Genomic DNA, 18,952 nt, shown 5'->3' on the forward strand with positions numbered 1-18,952 from the left:
AACGTTGGTATGCGTGTTTCTGCATCTGAAACATGACGTCTATTTCAGCTTCGCTCCAGTCTCATAACAGCGCCGTTGGTAGCGCAACTATGAGTATGAAAATCATGTTTGCTTTAGATACACGCTATCACGGTCGTGAGCTGCAGTTATATGGAACATATTTTGTGTTCAGACATAATGACCTTTGTAGACTGAGAAGCTCATTTGCAGTAACCAGCACGGTTTTAGGAAACAGCGATCGTGCGAGACACAGCTGGCCCTCTTTGTGCATTACAACAGGCTCTAGATACCGGCTCCCAGGTTGATGCCATATTTCTCGACTTTCGAAAGGCGTTCAACTCAGTTCCGCACTGTCGCTTGCTCCAAAATGTGAGCGCTTACTGTCTATCCGATGACATATGCGGGTGGATAGAAAGTTTTCTAACAGATAGGGAGCAGTGTATCGTCCTGAACGGGGTGACTTCAACAGAAACAAGCGCAACTTCAGGTGTGCCCCAGGGCAGCGTAATAGGTTCTCTGCTTTTTACGATATACATAAACGATCTGGTTGATGGTATTGACAGCGGCATTAGACTGTTTGCCGATGATGCTGTAGTCTACAGGAAAGTAGTATCACACGAAAGTAGTGAACAAATCAATGAGGATTTGCAGAAAATTAATGCGTAGTGTAATGACTGGCCGCGCGGGATTAGCCGAACGGTCTTAGGCGCTGCAGTCATGGACTGTGCGGCTGGTCCCGGCGGAGGTTCGAGTCCTCCATCGGGCATGGGTGTGTGTGATTGTCCTTAGAATAATTTATGTTAAGTAGGGTGTAAGCTTAGGGACTGATGACCTTAACAGTTAAGTCCCATAAGATTTCACACACATTTGAACTTTTTTTTTTTAATGACTGGCAGTTATCTCTCAATATTAGTAAGTGTAACCTACTGCCTACAACAACGAGAAAATCCACATTAATGTACGAGTAGAAAATAAATGCCCAGTCTTTGGAAGCGGTAACATCCGTCAAGTATCTGGGTGTGACTGTTCGAAATGATCTCAAATGGAATGATCAGATTACACAAGTAACGGGTAAGGCAAACTGTAGATTGCGGTTTATTGGTAGAATCCTGAAGTGATGCAGTCCTTCAACAAAGGAAATTGCTTACAATACGTTGGTTCGTCCAGTCTTAGAGTATTGTTCGTCTGTATGGGACCCTTACCAGTTGAGTCTGATTCAAGTGATTGAGAAAGTCCAAAGAAGAGCGGCAAGATTCGCGACTGGTACATTGAGCCATCGCGAGCGTTACAAATCTCATACAAAGTTTGAAATGGGACACACTTGCAGATAGACGGCGCGCTAAACGAAAGGGGATGCTCACTAAATTCCGAAATTCGATCTTCACCGAGGATGTAGAGCATATATTATTATCACCAACTTTCAAATCGCGCAGTGATCACCATTCAAAGATAAGGGAAACAAGAGCTCGTACTGAGGCGTTCAGACAGCCGTTTTCCCCTCGCGCGATCCGCGAGTGGAACAGAGTGGGAGAAATATGACTTGGGGGCGAATTGTGCCCTCCGCCACACACCGCTTGGTGGCTAGCGCAGTATATATGTAGATGTAGATGTACCCTTATGGTCGGACTTTAAGAATACCTTTAAAACGCCATTACAAACACGTCACTGAGGTCGAACGAGGTCGTCTAACAGGGCTTTAAGTGATCGTACTCTTCTGCAGTAGAAATTTAAACAGCGACAGGCACCACACTTACAAATCGGTTACTTCAAGGACAGCTCCGAGCCAGACACTCTGTAGCGTGCATTCCACTGACCTCAAACCACAGCCATTTGCGACTTCAGTCTTGTCAAGCGAGAGATAATTGGAGGACAGGGTGGAGGTCTGCTGTGTTTTCTGATGAAGGCTGGTTCTGCCTCGGTGCCACTGATGACTGTGTCCTGGTTAGAAGGGGGCCACTTGAGGGACTGCAACCAACATGCCTGATTGCTACACACACTGTATATGTACTGGAGTTATCGTCTGCAATGTGATTTCGTACGACAGGAGGAGCACTCTCGTGGTCATCCCACGCACCCTGATTAAAAATTTGTATTTCAGTCTGGTGATTCGACCTGTTGAGCCGCCCTTCACGAACAGCGTTTCAGAGGGTGTTTTCCAACAGGATAACCCTCGTCCACACACCGCTGTTGTAACCCAACGGGCTCTACAGAGTGTCGACGTGTTGCCTTGACCTGCTCGATCGTCAGACCTTACCCCAAACTAGCACGCATGGGACAACATCGGACGACAACTCCAACAAGCACTAACCGTCCTTGTACTGACTGACCAAGAGCGATACGTATGAAACTCCATCCCACAAACTGACATCCGGTACTTGTACAACACTATCTACGAACTTTAGCATGTTTGCACGCAACATTCTGGCGGCAACACCGATTATTCAAGTACCAACATTTCACATTTGCACGTGCTTCATTTACATACGCTAGCTAGACGTATGTATTCCCGAAATTTCATTACTCTACATTAATTATTTTTTGGTGCTGCGATTTATTTCCGTCACTGTATATTTGCAAGTCATTTTACAGCTCTTGGAGTCGTTTCTCGCAACCAGTTAGTCAAGCCCCTCGAGCGTTACAGACCTCTTGCTTTACTTGATTTTTCCATTCTGCATAGGGTCTTCGTTTTCTTCTCTTCTATGGAAGCTCTTTTTCAGTTGGTGTTCTGATTAACGTGATGCGGCCCGCCACGACTTCCTCGTCTGTGCAACTCCTTGTCAGAGGTGTACTTGCACCCAGCGTCTTCAGTTATTTATTGTGTATATCCCACTCTCTTTCTTTTCCTCAACTTTCTGGTCTCTACGACTCTCTCTAGCACCACAGAAGCTGTTCCCTGATATCCTGCCGTCCTGTCTCTTCCGCTAGTCAATGTTTTTTCTGGGAGAGTTCTCATTTCTCGCCTCCCGGAGTGGCCGATCGGTTCTAGGCACTACAGTCTGGAGCCGCGCGACCGCTACGGTCTCAGGTTCGAATCCTGCCTCGGGCAAGGATGTGTGTGATGTTCTTAGGTTAGTTAGGTTTAAGTAGTTCTAAACTTTAGGGGACTGATGACCTCAGATGTTAAGTCCCATAGTACTCAGATCCATTTGAACCAGTTTCTCATTTCTCGTCTTACTGGTCCAACTAGTTTTCATCATTTTCTCCCACTTTCTCCAATTTCTTTTCCTCTCTCGTTCTGATTCAGATTTTCCGTCTCTATGGCCAACTGTTTTTTTCTTTTGCTGCTACATCCGTCGCCTCTCTTCTATTCTTTCTTGCTCTGATCTTCCCCACCACACTATCCTGTTGTAATGTCATTCTACGTTGTCTAATCTTTTCATTTCTGTTTGTTTCACACATAACATTCAGCTGCGGGAGTGCTTACGCAAGATAACTTGGCCGTTGCGCAGAAACGCATTCTCGTTCCCAGCTCTGGGCGAGTCCACCCATCTGTTCCGAAGGGGTGGCCACTTCAGTTGCCTATTACATAGTGCTTCGTCAGTTCTCATGAAACGTTTCCTGCCCGCTCGGTTACACTACTGGAACTGAGGCGAGCTCACGCCATCTGCACTGCAAATTTCTACGACGATTTTAAAGAAGCTACACGGCAAAAAAAGTGATTCTGTAATTTGTCAGCTTCATGATGAACTGCCTGTCGTTTCGTTAACGGTTGTAGTTATTATAGTTTTTCTATATTAAGTAAGCAACAGGGTGAAATTCGAATACCCTGCAATGAAAAAGAGGGGTCACAGTGAATCAACAGTTGGTACTTATTAGGCCATATGAAAAAAAAACTGATTATTTCTTTACATTTGAGACGAGACCTATCTGTGCTCAACCTTGAGAAAATGAGTTTATGTAGTGCACTCATGACCGATCGTGTGCGCAAATGAGTACAAGTGAAATATTCAAAACATGTCTCATATCAGAAAAGGTTCGAGATAACGAACGAGATTTTTGGCAAATGATAGCATCCCAAGCGGAGAGTACTTTTCCTTATAGTTGACCATCAGAACTTTCTTACCCACTGCGGTATACAAGCGACTACAGATTTTTTTCTATGGTAGCTGGTGAAATGAGAAATAGTATGAGTTTGTAACAATGTAAGTGAAAGAATCACATTTTTATTTTTATACTATGCATGGGCTTTTCATGAGCTATTGACCTTACTTGTCCTCAGTTGTTCTGGTTAATCCTATTTCAGGATCCTGTCGCAATTATAGCTGCATTAGCATGTTAGTGAGGTTATTTTGTGTAATCGCCGCTGTGTTTTTGGAAAAGCTCTAGTTTTAACATGGCAACAAGAGAAAGAATAAATGGTATACAAAGAGAGGTGAAAATAAATCGCTCCCTCTGTTGCAGTTTCAGCGTAATACTGTACCTGTTACGTTTGTAATAATAAACGGTTGACTTGTCGAATTACTTGTCGTACTGGCATAATCTGTTAATACGATCGTTTATAGCGTCGCTAGCTGTGGCTTACAAGTTGCGCGTGATAGCCGTTTGTGCAAATGGTAAAATTTTTTGTTTCTAAATAACATTTTTTTTAAAAAAAAAAAAGGAGTAGTTTGCAGAATGAGATTTTCACTCTGCAGCGGAGTGTGCGCTGATATGAAACTTCCTGGCAGATTAAAACTGTGTGCCCGACCGAGACTCGAACTCGGGACCTTTGCCTTTCGCGGGCAATTGCTCTACCAACTGAGCTACCGAAGCACGACTCACGGCCGGTACTCACAGCTTTACTTCTGCCAGTACCTCGTCTCCTACCTTCCAAACTTTACAGAAGCTCTCCTGCGAACCTTGCAGAACCGGGTGTGAGTCGTGCTTCGGTAGCTCAGTTGGTAGAGCAATTGCCCGCGAAAGGCAAAGGTCCCGAGTTCGAGTCTCGGTCGGGCACACAGTTTTAATCTGCCAGGAAGTTTCATATCAGCGCACACTCCGCTGCAGAGTGAAAATCTCATTCTGGAAACATCCCCCAGGCTGTGGCTAAGCCATGTCTCCGCAATATCCTTTCTTTCAGGAGTGCTAGTTCTGCAAGGTTCGCAGGAGAGCTTCTGTAAAGTTTGGAAGGTACGAGACGAGGTACTGGCAGAAGTAAAGCTGTGAGTACCGGGCGTGAATCGTGCTTCGGTAGCTCAGTTGGTAGAGCAATTGCCCGCGAAAGGCGAAGGTCCCTAGTTCGAGTCTCGGTCGGGCACACAGTTTTAATCTGCCAGGAAGTTTCAAGGAGTAGTTTGGTTTGAAATATTGTGTTATGATAGAATATGGGAAAAGCAATCAGTGATGTTTTAATCACACTGCCTACAGATTTGGTACAGCATTCCTGAGACAATAATCATCCTATCGCCACGTGTCGTGGCTTCAGGTACGCGTGCACACACAATGTGCAAAACTTGCCCCGCCTGGTCTATGCGGTAGTTTCTTGCTATCGTCATCGGACAACCGTTGTGTTGCAGAATGGCACCAACCCTAGCTCGGAAATATTTTTATGATGTGAAATAGCAATGAAGTACAATGCTTCATTTACTTTAAAAGAGTGGAGATTTGTCTTTCGTTTCTAAGAAATAATAAAAGAGAAGCGAATTAAGGTAACAGTAAAAAATTAAAAAATCAACAATTCATTCACAGTATGCAACAAAAATTGAAAGCAACCGATTTGCTGCCTGTGTCTACATAATATCCGTTTATCTGCTTGTAGCCCTTGAAAACTTACAAATTAACAAAGAAACAGAGTTCTTCAACCTAAGTTTTCATGCTTTAGCGCAAATTATTCGATATGCCGAAATAGTGATATGACCCTCAATTACAACATGACTTTTGGGCAGATTTTCGAAAAATTAGAATCAGTAGGACAATACTGGTTTTTTTTTTTAGCATTCATCCACCTAACACTTTTCGACAAAAGCAGCGAACTCTGGACGGACCAACTTTACTTTTCTTTTTAGACATGTCCGAAAGAACAGATACCATCTTATATATATATATATATATATATATATATATATATATATATAAGACTCACCAGCCATTTGAGCATCTTCTTCTGTGCGGATGCACAGACAGTGCCCGAACTCTTACGGGAATCGGCAGTAAAGCCACGAGTAATGAGTATGATGGGCAGGGGCACTATGAATATAGTGCGGAACAAAAGTTGCGAATGTGGGTCTCACGGCAGGCGTGCCAGAGATTAGTCCCTGCAGTCGCACTATCCTCTGTGTCCTCGGTGGCTCAGATGGGAAGGGATTGGTCAGAGAGCCAGTTGGCCTCTGTAATAAAAAACTGAATGAAAGGATCAACAACGAACTTGAACGGATGTCATCGGATGTCATGTGACGTCCGCATCGACCAAACACAACGATCAACGATGAAAAAAAAGACAAAAAAAAAAAGATGGATAGAGCGTCTGCCATGTAAGCAGGAGATTCCGTGTTCGAGTCCCAATCGGGGCACACATTTTCAACTGACCCCGTTGACTTATATCAACGGCTGTATGCAGCTAGGGGTATTCATTTCATTGCAAATTTTCTTTTATTTGGCTATTTAATTTAATTTTTTGATTGTATGTATCCAGAACCTGAGAAAATCAAAATTTTTTCAATCTTTTTTCGGTTTCTACGTTTATTATATGAAACAAAAACTTAACTCCGTCCGAACAAGTTTCGGAAGACCCAATGGTACTGACCGACCGCCGTGACATCCTAAGCCTGTAGGCGTCACTGGATGCGGATATGGATGGACGTGACGTCACCACACCGCTCTTCTGGCCGTTGTCAGTTTTCGTGATTGGAGCCGCTACTTGTCAATCAAGTAGCTTCTCAGTTTGCCTCACAAGGGCTGAGTACACTCCGCTTACAAACAGCGCTCGGCAGACCAGACGGTCACCCATGCAAGCACAAACCTATCCCAAAAACGCTTAACTTCGGTGATATGACGGGAACCGGTGTTCCACTGCGGCAAGGCTGTTGGCTACTATAGAAAGTAACAGAACTAAAAAACGAAAATCGGTTACGGAAATTTGTTATTTTGAGTGATTGAAACAGTCAGGTTAAACTGGGGTGAAAAAAGAAAAGATTTAACCGAAAACCTATTGTTTCAGCTGTAACCGCCATCCAAAGAACGCTACTGGCCATTAAAATTGCTACACCACGAAGATGACGTGCTACAGACGCGAAATTTAACCGACAGGAAGAATATGCTGTGATATGCAAATGCTTAGCCTTTCAGACAATTCTCACAAGGTTGGCGCCGGTGGCGACACCTACAACGTGCTGACATGAGGAAAGTTTCCAACCGATTTCTCATACACAAACAGCAGTTGACCGGCGTTGCCTGGTGAAACGTTGTTGTGATGTCTCGTGTAAGGAGGAGAAATGCGTAATATCACGTTTCCGACTTTGATAAAGCTCGGATTGTAGCCTATCGCGATTGCGGTTTATCGTATCGCGATACTGCTGGTCGCGTTGGTCGAGATCCAATGACTGTTAGCAGAATACGCAATCGGTGGGTTCAGGAGGGTAATACGGAACGCCGTGCTGGATCCCAACGGCCTCGTATCACTAGCAGTCGAGATGACAGGCATCTTATCCGTATGGCTGTAACGGATCGTACAGCCACGTCTCGATCCCTGAGTCAACAGATGGGGACGTTTGCAAGACAACAACCGTTCTCACGAACAGTTCGACGACGTTTGCAGCAGCATGGACTATGAGCTCGGAAACCATGGCTGCGGTTACCCTAGACGCTGCATCACAGACAGAAGCGCCTGCGATGGTTTACTCAACGACGAACCTGGGTGCACGAATGGCAAAAACGTCATTTTTTCGGATGAATACAGGTTGTGTTTACAGCATCATGATGGTCGCATCAGTGTTTGGCGACATCGCGGTGAACGCACATTGGAAGCGCCTATTCGTCATCGCCATACTGGCGTATCACCCGGCGTGATGGGATGGGGTGCCATTGGTTACACGTCTCGGTCACCTCTAGTTCACATTGACGACACTTTGAACAGTGGACGTTACATTTCAAATGTGTTACGACCTGCGGTTCTACCTTTTATTCGATCCCTGCGAAACCCTACATTTCAGGAGGATAATGCACGACCACATGTTGCAGGTCCTGTACAGGCCTTTCTGGATACAGAAAATGTTCGACTGCTGCCCTGCCAGCACATTCTCCCGATCTCTCACCAACTGAAAACGTCTGGTGAATGGTGGCCGAGCAACTGGCTCGTCACAATACGCCAGTCACTACTCTTGATGAACTGTGGTATCGTGTTGAAGCTGCATGGACAGCTGCACCTGTACACGCCATCCAAACTCTGTTTGATTCAATGCCCAGGCGTATCAAGGCCGTTATTACGGCCAGAAGTGGTTTTTCTGGGTACTGATTTCTCAGGATCTATTCACCCAAATTGCGTGAAATATTAATCACATGTCATTTCTTGTATAATATATATGTCCAAAGAATACCAGTTTATCTTGTGCATTTCTTCTTGGCGTAGCAATTTTAATGGCCAGTAGTGTAATACTGTACGCAGTATGTGCAGACGGTTTAGCCTGAAATTGGATAATACTGATACGAAGCACCGGACACTGGTTGGTACGTACGTACACGAATACGTCTGTAATGACATCGGCAGGTTGTCGCAGTGTAGCGTTGCCGCGCTGCGGAACGCCACTTGCTACTGGAGACGCGGCTTTCCGCCGGTCCCTTGGCCTTGGCCAGCGGGCTCGGCTAATGTAATTAGGAGGCACACGCGGCCGGTCCCAGCGCCTGCCTTGTTCCTGTAATTGTCGCAGGCCAGGCCGGCTGCGTTCTAATTAACCGTGCTCTGGCCGCTGCTCCCGGCACAGCAACAGTGGTCCGCGTCTGTGTCCGGCAAGAAGCGGCAACAGCTGCTTCGGTCCACCGAGGACTCTGCTGCTTCTTGCCGTCCTACAACTTGCGGCCGTTTCTGCATATCCACGGTTTTGCCCCGCGCCCTACCGGTCGTACGTCGTACCGGCTACGTTACTAGTCGTCTTTGAGACACTTAGCTGGCCTCTGCCTCACCAACGGTAACTATGAAAACTAACGGCAAAAACCGCGTAAAGAAGCAGTGGTTGGATTTGAGATATCGTCGGAGATCGAAATCACGCCCCTGGATTCCAAAGTGCCAGTCCTATTGCAATTTGAAACCAGTCTGAAACGAAAGTTTAACAGTGTGCACCGTTTTACACAGATGGTAGCAATAATTTTCTTGTAATTTAGTTTCAGGTCTCAAGACGTGGTAATTGGGCCGAAACAGAATAATAACAGGCAGATTTTGAAGGAACGTGATCTAAACTGTTTCCTTGCTTAGAATCTTTCTCCCTCTCTCTACCACTATCCACCAACCCTGAGTCGCTCTTTTCCTCTTTCTCCGTTCCCTTTCTTTCTCGTTTGTTTTTTCTTAACATCTATCTTTTCTACAGTCCCTCTCTCACACACACTTCGAGACCCCGAATCCCACTTTTCCCTGTCACTCTCTCTCTCTCTCTCTCTCTCTCTCTCTCTCTCTCTCTCTCTCTCTCTCTCTCTCTCTCGCTCTCTCTGTCTTTCTCTCTCTCCCTCCCTTCCTGTCTCTGTCACTCAGTCTGTCTGTCTCTCACTGTCTCGTTTGCTCTTCCTTTTTTTTTTTGTTTTGTTTTACTATTTGTTCCTCTCTTTTCAACCCCGTCTCTTCTCCTCCCTCGCTCTTTCTCACACAACTTCTTTCCCATTTTATTCATCGTGTCCTGAAATGGAGTGGCTATTTAATACATACCCAATTTACTCAGCATCGACACTCTATAATTGACTGGGCCCCTCCACCTGTTTTCCCTCATCTCCTACTCCCGTAGCGAATCTTGTTTTACATAAAAAAGTATGGCAAAAGGTCTGAGTTCATACTATTCAAATCAAATCACTTCTATAAAGTGTTGACTGTTTGAAACTATCTCATTCACAATTACTATCGGGAGCGCATTCAGTCTCAGGAACATCATTAGACAACTGTTAAGATAAAAAGGGGTCATAAGACACAAAATAAGAGTGTCATAACACCATAACATCAAAATTCGTACTACATTCGAGTCACATACTGGCTCATCACATCTTCTCTACATACACTAAAAGAAACGGAAAGAATTCAACCATGAACACTTTGTCCGAACGGTATCAAACTGACATTCCAGTACTTCTACGACTGCAGGACAAAGGTTGGCTGTAGTGCAGGAGACTGGTAAAGAGATGCGTTCAGGACAAGTGAAGGAAGGCGACCGTATGTATGTTCGACTGAAGCTGACGAACAGACCAGCTGAAATTCGGACAGAGGTTACGGGCATATCGTCAACAAGAACCGTGGGAAACAGATTACTCGCCTTATCATGCGTCAGTTACCGCTGCCACCACATCACGGGCAACAGAGACATGCATGGTGCATAACCACTGTTAACTTGGATGTACAGTAGCATTCTGAGTGCCTCTGCTAGGTACTTTATTGTGAATAGCAGAGTAATCACGTAGATGTAGATGTGTTGTTCAGCTTTGAGTCTCGTATCGTTTGTCGCAATCAGATGGACCCTAACTACTCAATGGGTCACAGGATTCAGCGCTTCTCGAAACCCAAACCTCTCCAGCTCTTTGAACCGTGGTGATGGGAGCTACTGGATCTAACAATAGCACTGATTTTACAGCTTAATAGAGACTGAATTCTCGCAGTTATATGTCACGAATGGTAACCCCTATTGTCATTCTCTTCCTGACCAGGGGACCCAACTGCGTACTCCAGCACTATAACGCACGACCCCAAACTGCAGTTGGCACCAGAAACGCCTGTGGAAAGTAAGACTCCTTGACAGGCCTGACCCTCCTTATACTGTCACGGCATATGTTTCAGGCACAGTAAGAAGATGACATTCAGATTCTGTCTTCTTCCATGCCACAGAACTCATACTGATGTCGATGATGGTCGTCATTTCTGAACAGAATGAAATTTTAGTCTTTTAATACGGTACCCATTAAGTGATGAAAACCTGCACAAAGTTTGATATGTATCGAACTAGTGTTTCGTGATACCGTATAACAATTTCAATCGTGCTCGTTAAATTATTACAGGGACGTACTTTCTGCACGATATGATGGTCAACTGTGGTCCTGAAAAGGACCAAGATGATATTTGTGGTGTGAAAGGATCAGCCGTCAGAGAAACCTGACGCTGGGTACGCCCGATTGCAAGTCTTATCTTGGTCGAAAATCATTGCAATCTTCGTGGCGTCTCCTTTCATGTACCCAGAAACAAGAAAGTGGATCCTCCAGCTTTGCAACAACTGCATGAACCAGTGCCAAGTACCAAAGATCTGGCGAAAGAGCAGGGTGATAGCTCTTCTGAAACCTGGAAAGGAAGCAAATCATTCCAAGAATTTCAGACCAGTTAGCCTTTTGAGTCACCTTTACAAACTGTTCGAACGTATGATTCTGAATAGAATCCTTCCAGTAATACACCGTCTTCTCATACCTGAACAAGCAGGTTTTCGACCAAACAGAAGCTGCACAGGGCAACTTTTGAATCTCAACTCAGTTTATAGAGGATGGCTGTGAAACCCGTCAAGTAACGGGCGTGGTCTTCGTGGATCTTACTGTCCGTCATCGGCTACTCCATGCAAAATTATACAATATGATCAAGAACTCCCACCTCGTTAGACTACTCAGCACCCTCCTCCAAAACCGCAGGTTTTTTTGTTGAATTTCAAGGACAACGCAGTCGCTGGAGAGCGCAGAAAAATGGTCTACCTCAGGGAAGCGTCTTGGTTCCACTCCTCTTCAACATTTGTACCAACGACCAGCCATTGACCCCATGCAAAAGGAGATTCTTATATGCAGATGACCTAGCCCTTGACACGGAGTGGAAAGAAACCTGACAACAGCACTTAGAACACTGTCAAGCTACTGCAATCGGAACCAACTCAGATCAAACCCTTCGAAGACACAAGTGTGTGCCTTTCATTTAAGGAACAGGGAAGCAAATCGTGAGCTACATATTGCATGGTCAGACATCCAACTCCAGCATCATCAAGCACCTAAATACTTGGGAGTCACTCTCGACAGAACTCTGACATTCAAAACTCACTGCAAGAACACCAAAATGAAAATCTCCACTCGAAACAACCTAATTCGCAAACCAGCGGGGACACAGTGGGGATCACATCCACAAACTATTCGCTGTTGTGCAATGGCACTGTGCTTTTCTACTGCTGAATATGCTTCTCCAGTCTGGTACAGGTCATCTCATGCCAGACAAGTAGACATTGCTCTCAATGAAACCTGCAGGTTGATCACAGGTTGCTTAAGACCTACTCCAACTGATAAGCTCTACTGCCTGGCTGGAATGGCGCCACCATGGGTCCGCAGAACAGTGGTTGCCAACAAGGAGAGACTGAAAGTGGAACAGGACAGTGCCCATCCACTGCACCGACATAATCCACCACAGCAACGGCTGAGATCGCGAAAGAGCTTCCTGAGAACATCCGAGAAGCTCACCATTTCACCAGAGAAGTTATGGAAGAAGTCGACGCCTCACCTGCAGTCACCAGAACCTGAAGAACTACCACGTGGACACAACGAGAGCTGGCTGGTGTGGAAATCTTTAAACGGATTACGATCAGGAGTTGGACGATCCAGAGACAACCTGAAGAGATGGGGCTTCACAACAGAAGATACGTCCTGTGATTGTGGACAAGATAAAACCACAAGCCACATGCTCCAGTGCCTTTTGTGCCCTACATCCTGCAGGAACATTGATCTCCTGCAAGCCACTCCAAGCGTCTTGGAGGTTGCAAAGTACTGGGCACATGTAATATAAATACTATATATATATATATATATATATATATATATATATATATATATATATATATATATATGAACTAAACAAGGCATACAAAGTAGTGTGGAATCATTACAACATGAAGTCTATCTCACAAAAAGCCAAATTACGCCACTACGACACGGTGGAGCTCCCCGAAGCACTATATGCAGCAGAGACCACACTAATCCTAGGGCATACACGTATCAGACAACTAGAAAAAGTAAAACGGAAAATACTTAGGATAATATTTGACGCAACTAACAGCAATGGAATATGGGTCAAGAAATCTACAGAGTAACTATACAAACATACAGAGACAATCACAGAAAAGATTAGAAAACGCAGACTACAATTCTGTGGACACCTATACAGAATGCCATCACACAGACTGACCAAACAGATCTTTGACTGGGTAACCACTAGAAACAACAAATGGGTGGCAGAGATAATAAACGACCTGAACCAACTCAACATAACAGCAGTCACAATAAACGACAGAATAAAATTCAGAAACATCATTAAGAAAAGTAAAGTACATGAGATACACTGTGACAAACGAACATGCGTAAAGTGGACCGAAGAACGCAAGCAAGATCACAGACGGAAGATGAAAGAAATATGGGCAACCAAAAAGGCAATCAAGATGAAGCCAAAGAAACAAAGCCGACAAGAAGCATGGACAGAGGACCGGAAGCAGAAACACACAGAGCGAATGAGGGAAGTTTGGGCAGCAAGGAAGGCAGCAAAAGGAACTGGCCATGTAGTTTAGTCCAACTGTGCTCTTTAAGGGCAAAACACCAATTATATATATATATATATATATATATATATATATATATAGAAGGAAGCATTCCACTTGGGAAAAATATATCTAAAAACAAAGATGATGTAACTTACCAAACGAAAGCGTTGGCATGTTGATAGACACACAAAAAAACACAAACACTCACACAAAATTCAAGCTTTCGCAACCCCAGGTTGCTTTGTCAGGAAAGGGGGAAGGAGAGGGAAAGACGAAAGGATGTGGGTTTTAAGGGAGAGGGTAAGGAGTCATTCCAATCCCGGGATTGGAAAGGCTTACCTTAGGGGGAAAGAAGGACAGGTATACACTCGCGCACACACACACATATCCATCCGCACATATACAGACACAAGCAGACACTTGTAAAGGCAAACTGTCCATTCGCATGAATGGACACAGGCAGACAGTGTTTGTTGGTAATGAGGATCACCCTGTGGCTAAACATGCCTTGGTGCACGGCCAGCACATCTTGGCACAGTGTTACACCATCCGGGTTATCTGGATACTTCCCACTAACACCAACCTGTCAGAACTCCGGAGATGGGAACTTGCCCTTCAGTATATCCTCTCTTCCCGTTACCCACCAGGCCTCAACCTCCGCTAATTTCAAGTTGCTGCCGCTCATACATCACCTGTCATTCCTCGACTGACATCTCTGCCCAAACTCTTTGCCTTTACAAATGTCTGCTTGTGTCAGTATATGTGCGGATGGATATGTGTGTGTGTGCGCGAGTGTATACCTGTCCTTTTTTCACCCTAAGGTAGGTCTTTCCGCTCCCGGGATTGGAATGACTCCTTGCCCTCTCCCTTTAAACCCACATCCTTTCGTCTTTCCCTCTCCTTCCCTCTTTCCTGACGAAGCAACCTGGGGTTGCGAAAGCTTGAATTTTGTGTGAGTGTTTGCGTGTCTATCAACATGCCAACGCTATCGTTTGGTAAGTTACATCATCTTTGTATATATATATATATATATATATATATATATATATATATATATATATATATATATATATATATATTGATGTGTATGGCTACTGTAAATTTGTATGTTTCTGACTCGAGAATAAAATAAAAACTTTCTGCACGCAACAGCAAAAGCCCGATATCCTTACTATCAAAACAGTTTTGTTCCCATTAATTGTTGACGTACGAGTTTTTTATCTCGTGCACTCAGATGAGCTGATAGGCCCCCGCCGATTAGGGGGGTGGGGAGGGGGGAGGGGTGGCGGCAGTGACTGCGATGCGTCGGCGACTTGTGATCCGCCCCCCGCCGGTAGCCGGGCCGGGACAGCTATTCGGCTTTTATTGAACGCTTCCCCCCTATCTTTATGTCTCGTTTACCCCGCTGACAAAATATACACGTGCCGTTAGGCGCGGAGATAAAGCCCGCCCCGCCCCCACGGAGGCGCACAGATAGCTCCACCGGCGCCGTCTTCGTCCCGGCCGGCGAAACCAATTTCCATGGCGGCGTGTCCCTTTCAGAGAATTTCACGGCCCGGCGCGCACCCGATATGCACGAATACCGTTGCACGTAGCTCGCGATCGGGGAACGTCAGTTGTGGTCGAGGGCGCCGGATAAGGAGCATTGTTTTGACGTGCGGCTGGGGGGACGGGGTCTCCGAACCGCGTAGGGGTTCGCGATGTGATGTCTGCCATTCCGCGGAAACACTCTCTTCTGACGATATCGCACAGCGGTGTCCGACAGTCTAGTTGTTTACTCCTCAGAACGACTCAGGAAAAAGGTCTGGAGTAGTCACTATTCACTTAGGTCTCTACTTGTGTGTTAATTTATTAGGCACCGCGATATACAGAGTAGAGATGAAGATTCTGTGTTTATTAGAAGTTTAAACATTGCGAGACTGTTCCTTGTAAGTGTGGCATAACGTGACGCAAGAAGAATATGACCATATTGCAGATCCAGAGGAGTATTGCAAAATTACTATATAGGACACTTAATGAGAAGCCACTATATTATTAACCAATGACTTTATTTGACGTGTTTCAAGTAGAACCCATCCTCAGTTTGTCTGCAGAGCAGAAACACTTAGCAAATAACAGAAAGTGGACCTATACGAAGAATATGCAAGAGTATGAAACGACAAATATCGTCAAAATTAAACTGCTGAAATACACATCATGAACATCTTAGCGATCAGAGATATAAGAAAGACAGTGTGTAACAAACATAGCTGTCTTGGCGGATTAACTGACTACCTCCAACGCGATAACCAGGAAGACAAGAAACGCCATCAGAGAGCACTGATGAATGCCGAAGTAGTACCACGTAGCGACAAGAGCAGCATAAAAAATTTTTGTCTTTTTCATAAGAAATGTAATACACAAAATTAAACTTTTACAAAAGTTTACAAAGTGTGAATAATAAAATGAGCGATGAACATAGATTTACAGTTGTATAGAAAATACAGACGACGAAAATGACATACATGTAAAATGACAGATAACAGAACAAAAATTTCAGATAATTTATATAAACTCAAAACTTTATACAAAGTTACGTAAGTAAAATAAGTGGAGGAAAACAATCTACTAAGTACAATAAAACAGAAATAATGACAGCAGTCGTAAGTTGGGGGAGGGTCTCAAGCCCTAGCAAGATTAGGTGAGGGTGATCGTATAAGTAAAACTCGTTAAAAATAAAATAAATAATGTGATAACAGAAGACCAAAGGAACGCAAAGAAAAACAGATGGCGTAATACAATTTCCGAAAGTAGTAGGCTCAGTGGTAAGAACAAAAAAATGGCTCTGAGCACTATGCGACTTAACTTCTGAGGTCATCAGTCGCCTAGAACTTAGAACTAATTAAACCTAACTAACCTAAGGACATCACACACATCCATGCCCGAGGCAAGATTCGAACCTGCGACCGTAGCGGTCGCGCAGTTCCAGACTGAAGCGCCTTTAACCGCACAGCCACACCGGCCGGCTGGTAAGAACAACCTATTCGGTACATGAGCATTAATTACGAGGGTAATCTCAAAAGTAAGGTCTCCTATTTTTTTTTATAAGTACATGGACCTGTTTATTTCTACAATGGTTTACTTCACTTGACAGCTGGAACAATTAGCTGTTTTTCGACATAATCACCGTTTCTGTCGATGCATTTTTGTAGACGCTGTGGCAGTTTTTGTATGACCATGCCACACCAGCTCGCCACCATGCTGATCAGAAAGTTATGAACCTCTTGTTTCACCTCGTCGTCGTCCGAGCTGAATCGCTTTCTGGCCAAATGTTCCTTTAACCTAGGGAACAGGTGACAGTCACTGGGTGCCAAGTCAGGACAACAGGGTGGCTGGGTGATTATGTTCCACTGAAACTGTCGCAGGAGACCAACGGTTTGCCGACCGATGTATGGGCGCGAGCGTTGTCATGCAGAATGCGTACGCCCTTGCTCAACATCCCTCTTCTACAATTCTGAATTGCCCGTTTGAGTTTTTTCAGAGTCTCACAGTACCCGTCAGCGTCAATTGTGGTCCCAGTGGCTCAACCTTCAACACTGTCTCCTCAGAAATTGATGGTCTCCCGCTCCTTTGTTCGTCGCGAGTTTCGGGACGACCAGCTGCAAACTCTTTACACCACTTACGAACATTTTTGACATCTATGCACGACTCACCGTACACTTCAGTCAATTAGCGATGGATTTCAATCGGCGCGGTACCCTTTGCGTTCAAAAATCGAATAACTGTGCGCAATGCGAACTTGGAGGTGACGTCCAACGGTAGCTCCATTCTCAAGACTGAGCGTCTCAGAGAGGCGTGCGTATGTTTACACACAGCGCATGAAGCACTTTCACAACAGTGTGACCAACTGCCACACAAACAGAGTTCTGAACCTATAAAAAAAAATAGGAGGCCTTACTTTTGGGATTACCCTCGTATACTAGATGTCAAGAATGCCGGGGACACGAACCCTCGAGAAATACGTATAAGAAAAGCCATCACGGCGTAGCTGGTCAGTTAGTCTGCCATGACAACTTTATTTGCTACATACTGTTTCTTTATATATCTGATCACCAGGATGTTTGTGGCGTGTATTTCAGCTTTTTAATTTTGACGATGTGTGTAGTTTCATACTCTTGCATATTCTTTGTATGGATAGAGTTTCTATTATTTGCTTTGCATTTCTGGTTTGGAAACAATCTGAAGATCTGAAATAATTCAATATTTGTATTACTCAGAAACAAGCTGCAAAGTTCCTTGCACTGCGGCAACTACAGCCGTTATGAAATACATTAAATGGCTGGCTCTGAGCACTATGGGACTCAACTGCTGAGGTCAATAGTCCCCTAGAACTTAGAACTAGTTAAACCTAACTAACCTAAGGACATCACAAACATCCATGCCCGAGGCAGGATTCGAACCTGCGACCGTAGCGGTCTTGCGGTTCCAGACTGCAGCGCCTTTAACCGCACGGCCACTTCGGCCGGCTACATTAAATGTATTGGCAGTTGCGAACATGGATAACCATCATCTGTCTAATGAAATGACAACAAAAATTTGTAGCGGACCGTGACTCGAACCCGGATTTCTCGTTTACCGTGACCAGTAGCTTTACTGTTTGGCTACCGAGCACGATTTTCAGCCATATCCAAAGTTCCATATGTCGTCAACCAAGTGTCTACATCCTGTGCCCGCACATCAATTATGTAATTTTCGTACAGGAGACACATTTTACCTGAAAGTCGCTTGCCCATTGTAGGTGGATAGTTACGATATTGCAGTGCCTTTATTATTCAGAAATACAATGAAAAGTTCCTTCGGAAATGCATCCACAACTTATCATTGTCGTCATTCCATAACATAGCTGATGATTATTCATATTCACACATTTAGTGTATAACTCGAAACGCGTCAGTTATAGTTATTGGTTTATCAGCTGATGGATTCTTATTTAGTGACCAAACAGCAACTGTGCAGTACTCCTGTTGATTTGCTAGACCGCTGACGATGCTGCTGTCTACGAGAAAGTATCGCCGTTGGACGACCATGAAGCCCGATTTACACCGGAGCGAACACAAGCGAGTATCAGAGAAGGGGAATTCCCAGTTGTGTCAACAGTAGGTGAGCGCGAGCAGACAGCATTCGGTCGTGTTCGGTTCGCATTGGCTGGTGCTCTCTCGTATTCCCCTGGTTGTCGGTCTTTTAACGAACCATCAATGGAAGTTCGTGTATTCTCTGTTTCGGCGCTAGCAAAATACAGTGTGTTCGTCTGCGGTTTTGCGTGT

General features: G+C 44.7%; 2 non-coding genes across 2 annotated transcripts; one reads left to right on the top strand and one right to left on the bottom strand.

Moving 5' to 3' along the window:
• Positions 1–4,678: 4,678 nt before the first annotated feature.
• Trnas-cga lies at positions 4,679–4,753 on the bottom strand. The gene has a single exon. It is a non-coding gene; the product is annotated as a tRNA-Ser (tRNA).
• Positions 4,754–4,861: 108 nt separating this feature from the next.
• Trnas-cga lies at positions 4,862–4,936 on the top strand. The gene has a single exon. It is a non-coding gene; the product is annotated as a tRNA-Ser (tRNA).
• The last annotated feature ends 14,016 nt before the right edge of the window (positions 4,937–18,952 follow it).

The sequence above is a fragment of the Schistocerca piceifrons genome, chromosome 1, assembly GCF_021461385.2.
Source record: "Schistocerca piceifrons isolate TAMUIC-IGC-003096 chromosome 1, iqSchPice1.1, whole genome shotgun sequence".
Lineage (NCBI taxonomy): Eukaryota > Metazoa > Arthropoda > Insecta > Orthoptera > Acrididae > Schistocerca > Schistocerca piceifrons.